Source organism: Coturnix japonica, chromosome 1 (assembly GCF_001577835.2).
Source record: "Coturnix japonica isolate 7356 chromosome 1, Coturnix japonica 2.1, whole genome shotgun sequence".
In the NCBI taxonomy this organism is placed as follows: domain Eukaryota; kingdom Metazoa; phylum Chordata; class Aves; order Galliformes; family Phasianidae; genus Coturnix; species Coturnix japonica.
The window spans coordinates 78,180,789-78,191,443 of record NC_029516.1 but is presented as its reverse complement, the minus strand read 5'-3'; the positions used below and the strand labels follow the sequence as shown (position 1 = coordinate 78,191,443).

At 43.7% G+C, this 10,655-nt stretch overlaps 1 long non-coding RNA gene across 3 annotated transcripts; it reads right to left on the bottom strand.

Moving 5' to 3' along the window:
• Nucleotides 1-2,688: 2,688 nt before the first annotated feature.
• LOC107321229 lies at nt 2,689-9,065 on the bottom strand. Of its 3 annotated transcripts, XR_004309072.1 has the most exons (4): nt 8,964-9,065; nt 5,108-5,188; nt 3,819-3,967; nt 2,689-3,659 (listed from the first exon to the last, which is right to left on the bottom strand). It is a non-coding gene; the product is annotated as an uncharacterized LOC107321229 (long non-coding RNA). The 3 variants fall into 3 exon arrangements; XR_001558503.2 differs by lacking the exon at nt 3,819-3,967; XR_004309073.1 differs by lacking the exons at nt 3,819-3,967; nt 8,964-9,065 and adding an exon at nt 5,811-8,145.
• Nucleotides 9,066-10,655: the final 1,590 nt, after the last annotated feature.

The following is a 10,655-nucleotide window of genomic DNA, read 5'->3' as shown; positions in this document are numbered from 1 at the left end:
TTTGTTAAGGTTCCTCAGGGAGATGGAATGATTTTGATTTGTATTTCTTTGCTGGAAGGGTGAAGAACAGTCCTTACCCTGTGAGAGTGCACTTTCCTTATAACGCATTCCACACAAGTCTTTTTTTGCCGGTTTTGAAGACACTTATTCTGGTCTTCAGCTAGTGTAAATGGGTGGAGGTCCATTGCAGCCAACACATCTCTATGAAAAGTTGTATTTTGGATATATGTGTAAAGAGCAGGAATAACACTGTGATAAAATTGTTTCAGTGGTTCTGATTCTCTACTAAATCCACTTGGATTTTGTTTGACATAACTACTGTGATTTTGCTAGGGTTGATGGGGGACCTCAGAGTTGAGTATCTTGTACTGGCAGGCAGAAATAGTAGTACACTGCACTCATTGTAACAGTGGTTGTAGGAAATACACACCCCTACAGCTTTCAGCCTCAAAGGTAAAAAAAAATTCTCTTGGGAAAGCAATCGAACATGAGGAAAGTATGATATTTGTAAGCCTATAATTACGTTTTTACACTGTCCTATTTCCCTAGGGTTGAATTCACATTTATTGGATTACCAAAGTAATCCTCAGCAAAGTCACACTGTTACATGATTTATTCCAGGTGGCCAAGGATACTTCCAGCAAAGGAAATTGTCTGATCATGTGCTTTCCTTCAATCCATGGGAATTTTAGGAGACTCTGAAGTCAAAGTACCAACTTTTCAACTTCCTTCTACTTGAATGTACCCTCACTGTGACAGAGTAAGCGGACTGCAAGAAATCTGCCATTTTGTGAAGGAAAATATCCAGTGTCAGAAGTCTGACATTGTGTTCTTTGTGGTTCAAAAAGTCTTCACAGCGTTGTAGGAAGTACGAGATCAGTATTCTTCTCATTTAGTTCTTAAAGCACTTGTGTGAGTTGGTCTCAGCTTCTGGTGCACTGTACATTGTTTTACTTACTTCAGATCTCCTTCTTATGTAGGTCTGTGGTTTAACCATCAGCTTGGAGAATTAAACGCAAGGAAGACATTTAAAAACTTACAAAATGTCAAATCAGTACAATATTCCAGTATTTGTGAAACAGCATCTTTATCCTGGGAGCTGGAAAGCTGAATCACTCAGCAGCACACTCATATTTAGGATGTTGTGAAGAAGTAAACCTGCAACTCTGGAGAGCATAAAACACAACTCTATTCTTACTGCCATATGTTTCTTTGAAATTTGAGCTGAGTTTCTTTGAAAATGGAGTCTTTCATGGAGTAACACGCTGATGGAGTTTAATTTCTGTATAGATCAGTGGTAGGACTGCAGCAGTGATAGTCTAAAATTGCAAGCAAGAGTAAGTTTTCGGGCTGATAGACAAGGAAGGTGTGCTCTTGTGTCTGACTGCAAGCCAATTTTTACTCCACCTGTGTTAATCTACAAAAAGATATATTTACACCGGACATACAATCTTTGTCTTTTTGTTCAAGATCTGCACGCTGGTGCTCATCAGTCTGAAGATCAGGGCCTGCATGGGTACGCTCATAGTCACACAGCAAAATTGTGTCATAGAAAATCCAGTGCATGGCTGCTTTTACTGCATCAATATGCTCATGCAGTACAGTGCAAGCACTCCCCTGACATATTTCTTCACCTCAGCTGAGCTTAGTCCCAAGAGCTCATGGTGGAAATTGTGCTGACTTAACATTAAGGGTGACTTTCAGGTGAGGAAGTTCTCTTCCTAGAGTTATTGCTTTTGTATTTCTACCTGAAAACTCAGTTTGAACTCAAACACTTTGATCTCACAGGTGTCCACTCAGATGTGATTTTATTATAAGGGCACAAAGATTGCCTTTAAGTATTTAGAGTGTTATTGTCTCTTACTCTATTATCTGACATTCTAAGTTATGAAGGGTAGCAGCAGAGGCAGATCATCTCTAGAAAGGAGGAGATAAAGAATGCTGAACACTGCCATTTAAAGACATGTTGGCCATTAGAAAGTTATTTCAGGACTGAAGTCAACAACAAGGGTGTGAGGAGAGGCAAGGCAAGGGAACCAAAGGAAGAGGTGACAAGGGATCAGTTCATGAGCAGCCATCAAAGAAAAGAAGTGGCTTTGCAGCTTGGGTTTGAGGCTATAGTGAGAGAGGCAGTGGAAGCAATGGGGTTGTGAAATGGGGCCAGGTGTCTTCAGACTACCAGAACCTCTAAGGGTGATGATGTCATGGGGATCTACCTTCCACTGAAGGCTTCGAAGTTCCAAGAGCCCACAACCTGGAGTGAAACTAGGAGTAATATAACTAGCAGTCTTTACATATAGCAGTATGCATAATCAGTTATTTGGTATTTTGGATTTAAGTATTAGTGTTGCATCATATGCCAAGATGCTGGGAAAGCACAAGCTTTCACTGATTATTCTGTCTTTAACTTGGGAAGCTGAGCCATTAAAACACCATTGGTCTGTACTGGCCCGCAGGATGAAACTCGAATCAATCAGCATTTTCCTCCAGGAGGACCTTTCAGCATTGCTTAACCTTTCTTTTCTGAATAGAGTAGTCTAAGGGATGGCAGTTGGTTTCATTTGACAGCCCAAATGACAGAGGGAGCAGTAACAAAGTGAGGAATGGTCTTCAGATGTTCTTTCTTCTTCCTTTAACCACTGCCTCTGAAACTCAAATGAAATTGAGCTGTGTATCACAGAAGTTCAAGTTTACATAAGTCCAGTGGAAATGAAATGAATGCGATAACAGGAAGACAAATTTCTATGCTGTAGTCACAAGTATGTGGAATAAAACATGTGTGGTGGTTAGAAGATGTTTTCCATTACTTCCTTTGTTCTACAAACTGCATGTGGCCAAAATTACACACATTAATTTGATTTACTTTCAAGAAGAAAGGTGTTGCATTAGCTTGCTGGGCTGAAGATCAAAATGTCCTTTCTTAGCCATTTGGTAGGCTGCTAATTGAGAACACACATAAAACATAGTTGAGGCCCACTGGGTGGATCCTGAGCCTACAAAGCAAAGCCACAAGCTGTGTGTTCTGTCACTACCCTGCTGGGGCTTTGACAAAGGCTGCTTATAGAGGATCTCTGCCATCTCATATCTTGGAGGTTTGCTAAACTGGGGGGTGGACAGAAGGGCTTTCTATTTGAAAACTGCCTTTATAGTGGCATTTTTTGGGAAGGCCTTGATACAAGAACAGTGACTGTGGAGCCGTTATCATCCTTCTGTACAAGCATTCCCTCTGCCTGAGTCCCACCCATATCTGGCTGATTCCAGCCAGTGATGGTTTTCCTGTACAGATTCCTTCCCGTCACAAAGGTGGACAAATCTTGTCTCTGTTACTGCCTGTCTGCTTGATCAGTTCACAGCTGAGGACTGATCATGCTGACTACAGCAGTCTGTCCCCTTGTCCCCTGCTGAGCAGCGAGCATGGAGGAGCTGAGGGTTAAGCTTTAGCCTGGGCCATGCCACAGGGAAGAAATTTGGCACCACTGTCGTAGCACACATGCCTCAGTCTTTTTCCCTGGTGCCTTTAGGGCTGCGTCCTGCAGGGTACTTCAAGTCCCCATGTGCACAGGCAGCGCTGGCCAGCAGAACAGAGTGTTTCTGTCATTGGAAAAGTGGCTCCAGTGCTCGATGTGGTTCAGCACACAAAATGAGATGCCTCATAGAGCCTGTAGATCGAAATAAAAAGGAAGCAGCTGAGAAAGCTGGAAGGACTTACTGTGTTTCTTTTTTTTTTAATTGATGTTATTAACTTGCCTCTTGAAGGAATCACAGCAAGGATGAGTCATCAGCAAAGGGGAATGGTGCAGTGCAGAAATGTGCCTTACCTCTCTGCCTATGACAGCACGAGGCAAGCCATGGGGACTGTCGAGAGGGGGGTGAATGAGGCCAGAGGAGCAAAGGTTGCAGGCACAAAAGGATGACAGCTGCAGTGCCTTGAGGACTCTGCCTTGCCAACAGTGTATTACAGGAGATGCTAAAAGATTGGAAGCAGTATTCAGAGATTTCCTTAGAAAGGGAGTGAAGGGCAAAGGGATGGATTTAAAGCCATCCCCAGCCCTTAGTGAAAGGCAGGGAGTGTGAATGTGGTGATGGCATCAAGAGAAGGAATGGGAGGTACCAGGCTGTGAGAACACCGTGGGGCTGCTAGTAGTGCCACAACATCCACGTAGCTGAGCACAAACATATTAAATGATGTAAGTTTTTGCAATTTTCTGCTTCATAAGAAGGAGAAAATACACAACACACTATATCAAAACTCTCCAGAGTAAGCCAACAACAAAGATTACAAGCAATAGGCACAATTTGACCTTGAAACTGCTACTATACCCTCTGGCTATCCCTTCAGTATTTCTATCCTTTCAATATCTAAAGAGACTAGATAGCCTTTAGGGGTCTTTTCCAACTCAAATGATTCTGTGATTCTATGACTGCAGCATAGTTGTGAAGGTTAGCTATAGTAGGACATGAAGATTAGCTAAAGTGGGACCTGCATCTTAGTGATACTGCAAATACATAATGTAGTGGTACATCTTATTATCTCTGAAGGGTCAACAGTAGATGCATGTCTTTGTCTTGCCACAAGGATGCCCTGCTGCATTCCTTATTGCTCATATAAATGACTGCAGTTGCATTTGAAGATGCAAACCTGGTGTCAGGTTGTAAAAAGTCAGCTGCCTTTGGAATAAAAGGAGAGTGACAGTTTGCATTACTGTCATTATTAAGGCGAGGATACAGGCAGAACTGCAGTCTGGAAGAGAAGTTAAACCCTCCCCCATTGCAGTGGTAAAATGGCCTTGAAGAAAGATAAGACAAATCTTATAAAAGGTTCCTGTAATCCAGTGCTTGTACACAACAGAAGAGGAAAACTGAGATAGATCCAGCCTCACAATGCCACGCCAGGACAACCCCACAAAGAAGTGACCTAAGAATCTCCAGATCAATTGGTGCAAAGCTGTGTGTGTAAAGTGCTCAGTGATGTAAACTAGCTTTATGTTTTGTGAGATTTTTCCTTTTGAGCCAGGAAAGTCAAAGCTGGATGAATCATGAACAAAACCTGGAAATTCCCCAAGCATAAGCAATCATCACCAGGCCAAGTCACAAACCATCTGCTTACTGTTGATGATTAACTGTCTCTGGTCAGGAAGCGCTGTCCTTCAGTCAGCAGTAGGTGTGCCTCTGATAGGCCCTTGTAGTTCTGAAACATAAAATCTCAGGCAAGTTGGAACCAAAACATCATTTATGGTTACTGCCTCAGGAGAGAACAATGATATGTATGTTACAGGTATGAGGAGGGGTGGAAGGATTTGACCACTTCAGTAAAGTAAGGGCACAGAGTGAGTACGATCACTGTCTACAACATATAGAGGTAGGAGAAAGGAAAAGATTTAAGATGTAGTACAGTGCTGGCATGAGGATAGCTGTGCCTAGACCAGGAACTGGAGATATTAAACTGTTAACTCCACTGCCATCAACTGTGAAGATTGATATCAATTTGAAATTGTGGCATTTTTATGAGAAAACACTTTATGCAATGGGACAAGTCTGGACAGTTTTGCTCACTGATGAGCAGCATGCATGCGGTAACAGCCATTGGTGCCATGACTGCAACCCACTGCCTCCTGCTGATGCACCAAGCAATGAATGTCACCTCCATCCCTACTATTTGTCCTTACCAGCCTAAGAAACATCGCTATTCACCTAAGCACAGGATCACAAGCAAAACGCTGCCTTGCTCATGAGTACCATTGGCCATTTGTGTTGGTCTTGCCTAACAGCCATGCACATGCAACAAGAGAGGATGACTAGTTATGTGTTACCTTTCCTTAGTCAGCTGGCAGGCTCAGGAGGATTCAGAAGCAGCATGTTCTCACAGGGAACATTATTTTCCTTTCCACATGCTGTTTGGACAAAAATAGAATCAACTTCTGGCCTCTGATTTTCCCCACAGCTAGCAGAGGCAGTGGTAGGCTTCATGAGGAGCTTGCTGTTTGTATGTGTAGTCTCCAAACATCATAACTCCTAGCACGAAACAGGGAGGCTGCTTTTGCAGTTCTTTCCTCTCTTGCCATATGCCTTTCTTAATGTTATGAGGAGACACAGTCAGCACGTTGGCCAGGAAAAATAGAGTTCCTAATCCAGATTACATTATGCGTAGAGTGTCTTTTTAAAAGTTTATAATGACCACAGAGCTTGATCCAAAGAGTGCTGTTGACTTTGAAGACCACTGAGTGGGAGCCATAAGAGAACCGCGAAGTTTCTTCAAATAAAAATATCCAGTTGTCATATTTTAGTACTGGATGACATAAGTGCTTTCTCTCCCTTTTCTCTCCTTGGTCAGTTTAATGAATCTACAAAAAGCAAAACCAGCTCCCTGGTAATATAAATCCACATCCAAATGGATGACAACATTACAGGTATAAAACTTTAACAGTGGATATTTAGAAAATCCCAACAGACAGGAAAATATAACCATACTTTCAATCCTTCCTTCATGAGGGGAACCCAAACTGAATACAGGATGAAGGACAAAGGCTTGAAGTCACCTTCAGGCCTTGCAATGTGCAACACTTTTTGAAGGGCAGAGCCCAGGGTCTGGACAACAGCTTTATGAGGTGTATAAGTACACACTGAGTTAGGTAAGGCATGCAGTGAAGGTGGAGATCTGCAGGAACACCCCAAATTAGCTGGTGAAACTCAGGAGCCCCTACTTTCCACGGCAGCAAAGCAGGTCTCTGTGCAAGTTACACCAGTGTAAGTAGTGATGGTGCAGTATTAAGAGCACAGAAAATAGATGTCTTTTAAAAAGATGTGGTCCTGTACTAGTTTTGCCTGGAAAAAAAAGAGTTATTTTTCTCTGCAGCAGCTTGAGTAGCCCTGTAAGGAAAACAGTGTTGATAGCATACTGATGTTTTGGTTGCTGCTGAGCAGTGCTTGCACAGCATCAAGGACTTCTGCATTAGTCAAACTGCCCTGCCAGCAAGGAGCTGGGGGTTCCTAACAGCTGGGTCACAGCCAGGACAGCTGACCCAGACTGCCCAAAGGGACATCCCATGCCACAGGACATTGTGCTCAACAATAAAAGCTGGGAGAAAGGACAAGGAGGGGGCTGATGTTCAGAGGGATGGCATTCATCTTCCCAAGAGATGTGATGGCTGAACTGCCTGATGATGGGGAGCAGTAAATGAATTCCTTGTTTATCTTTGCTTGTGCGCACAGAATTGCTTTACCTAACAAACTGTCTGTATCTCAACCCACAAGTTCTTGGATTACTTCCCATCCCACTGCAGGGAGTGCGTGAACAAGCAGCGTAGTGCGAAGCTGCCTGCCAGGGTTAAACCACAGCAGGTGCAAACATGACTCCTCCCATAGTACAAGTAACGGAAAGCTATGCTTATAGACCCCCTGTATGGAATAGAAGTACCTGTGAGCCCAAGAGGCTGTCTTCATTTCCAGTTTTAAGAGCTAATCTCCTAGAGCTTATTACCTCTCCCTGCCAACCTCGTCTCCTAAATCCTCAGACTTTTATCACAGCTAGGAATCATTAGTTACCTTTAAGCAACACAGGCCCTTAAGAGTTTGGGCTCCCCATGCAGAGAGTGCTCTTTTTCTGTGCTACCAGTAATACATGCAGTTCTGCACAATTTAATTTCCTTTTTCAGTCACCCACTCAGGAAATAAGAACAAGCAATGTATGTAATTAATAAGAGATTCCATGTCCTTGAGGCAAAACATATGTAAGAGCATAATAAATGGTTAATTATTCTCTCTGTCAATACTGAGGTCTGAGAAGGGCCAGGCAGCACCCAGCATCCTTGCCCTTGTCTCCCTGCATATTCATTCCCTAAATGAAGGCACAGTAGACAATGGGCCGTGCCTGTTAAAATCCCCATTCACAAACCCCCAAAAGCCTCACTTTATACCAAAACCATCTTCATTCCCTTTCCCAAACTTGCACTCCCAGAAGATCTTTCCCAAGAGCAGCGCGGAGGAGGATGCCCGTCCCAAAGCCTCCTTCTCAGCCGCAGCCCCGCTCCCTCCTCCCCGCGAGGTGCTTGCAGCAGCGGGTAGCAGCGGAGCGCAGCAGGGATTTCTGGAGCTCTCCTGCCACCTGCTGCCCAATCGCGGCTCCCGCCGGTCCCTCACGCCCAGATGATGCTCGACTTAGTAAAAATCTAGTAAAAGGAATAATTAGGCTCATATTATCTGTCATAAATAAATAAATAAATACAAATCAGTCTGGGAAAGTACAACAGAAATCTGCTGACATCTTCATTTCTATCTATTACAGATGGAAGGATATTTGTACATCAGATAACAGATGTTCAGAACATAGTTCAGTGATTCACCTACCTTCGCTTTTGCTAATGCAATTGGCATTCTGCATTAGCCAGCACCCTGCAGGGCTCCTGCCCGGTAAGGACAAGGATGTAGTCACAGGGACTAGCACTACTGTTGCTTTTCAACACCATGCCAGGCCACCATCACCCTGTGTATTCCTTGGAATATAAACTGGAGATGGCACATTGCACAGCTTTTCCTCTTCTAGCTGTGCTTGATTTTTATTTAAGGGGCTCACATAGCTGACAGTTTTCCTTAGGATCAGCTCCAGAAATAAAAGCTTTGGTTTCTCTGGACTGCACATCAAATTACCCCATGCTCTTTCAAGAGAAAGCAGAATTTACCCACTTCTCAGCATACTAGACCCGGCTCTGGGCAGCTTGGTCTGGTTTTTGGTGACCTTGTCCATAGCAGGGGAATTAAAACTAGATGATCTTTGAGGTCCTTTTCAGCCCAGGCCATTCTATGATGATTCTACAATGCACCAAGCTTGCTTTTTCACCCCTGTACAGTGGAAATAAGGCAAGTATGGTATTGTAGGGTTGAAATAATACAAGTATAATGTACAGTTGGAATAGAACAAATATAGTCAGAAATAAATAGCCAGAGGATAACTAACGAAAAAGACTCACCAACTCCAAGGCCTTCATGATGGGTGCTCACCAATGTCAAGGCTCACCACAAAAACTCCACAAAGGAGCAATCTTCAGAAAGAAACGCTATCTTAGTGGTGGTCAGCCCTTAAGTGGCATCTAGGAGAGGTGGAATTGAGCTCCACTCCTTCCAGAAGCACAGCTAAATTACCTTCACCTGTGCTCCTGCAGCTGACTCATTGCTTCCCTCAGATGGTTAATCAGAGGTTCAGGCTGTGATCAGCTGTTGAGCCAGTCGAAATGGTTTTTGCTGACAGGGTATGTGCAGCAGGTGCCTGGGGCAGTGGGGGGCTGAAGCTGCAGTATGCTGTGTGACCCATGTTGAAAATTCATAAATGCCAGAGTCATGAAGAGTGAAGGAAATAAGAAGTGGCTACTTGATATGCCAAAGATGCTGAACAGCAATGAGATGATTTATGAATCTTTTGCATGTATGTGATGCATATGGATGGTGCTGGGGAGGTACTTCCAACCTTGGGGAAATAGTGCTTTGATGCTTTCCAGACTTATCTATGTGTACCTGTGCAAGTCACCTCATTACCTTGTCTTAATGCAGCTTTACCCTAAGGTTGAAGGAAAATTGCTCTGCAGCACTCTGGCTTTACACATATTTTTCCATAACTACCAAATTTTTATGAGCTTTGGCTACTTTTTTCCTCTTTTTTTTACAAATGATCTGTGTGGACACAGGGCTGGCTGGACCTGTCAAGCATTAAGAAGAGTTTAGTTTAAATCTGGTTTAAAGATCACAGTCTGAGTTTTCAGAAAACGAGTGTATGGATGCTGAGAGGATGAAATAAAACTGAGCTGAATCACCTCTGAGCAAGCTCATCTTGTCAAGTTCCCCTGAAGTTCAGCGACTTCCTATTGACGGATGCGCTGCTTATCATATGGGCTGGATACACACCACATTACTCAGGGGATCCCCTGCCTGCCTGAGTTAATTGTACAGATAACGCTGAGCCTTTGATGGCTCTGTACTTCAGTAACATGAAGATGTCAGTGTAGAAAAGATCAAGGGAAGGGAGAGACGGGTGCATGCATGGGGCATGACACCAGGAGCAGTTACCTGGTGTCCCAGAGAGATGCATGGAAGGGATGGATAGACAGAAAACAAACATTTTAGAACCAAATCTGCTGAGAAGAAGCACTAACACTGAGACTTAGTTGCTCTGGAGACTAAGGTAAATTGGAAACACAGACCCAGTGGTCCAATGCTGAAGCTACTGAAGATGAACAGATGAACAAAGGGTGCTCTGGTGCATTAGATGCTTTTCTATCAAAAGCAGAGGCAGAAAGTCGTGAGCTCAGAATACACTCCTCATGGGCTCGTTAGTGAATGTGCACTGGAAGCCACGGGCTTCTGACAGCTGTGCAGAACTAGTAGCAAACGGGCAGGGTTGAAAACCAAAATTTAAATCTCTCTTTGCTATTTGCAAATATTCCTGACTAAATCGCAGAATAGCAAAAGTTGGAAGCAATTCACATGGATCTTCAAGTCTGGCTCCCAGCTCCAAACAGCACCACCCAAAAACCAAACCCTATGTCTGAGAGCGGTGTCCAAATACTTCTTGATCTCTGTCAACTAGATGCTGTGCCCACTGCCCTGGGCAGCTTGTTCCAGGGCCCCATCACCATCTGGTGAAGAACCTGTCCCTAACCTCTACCTGA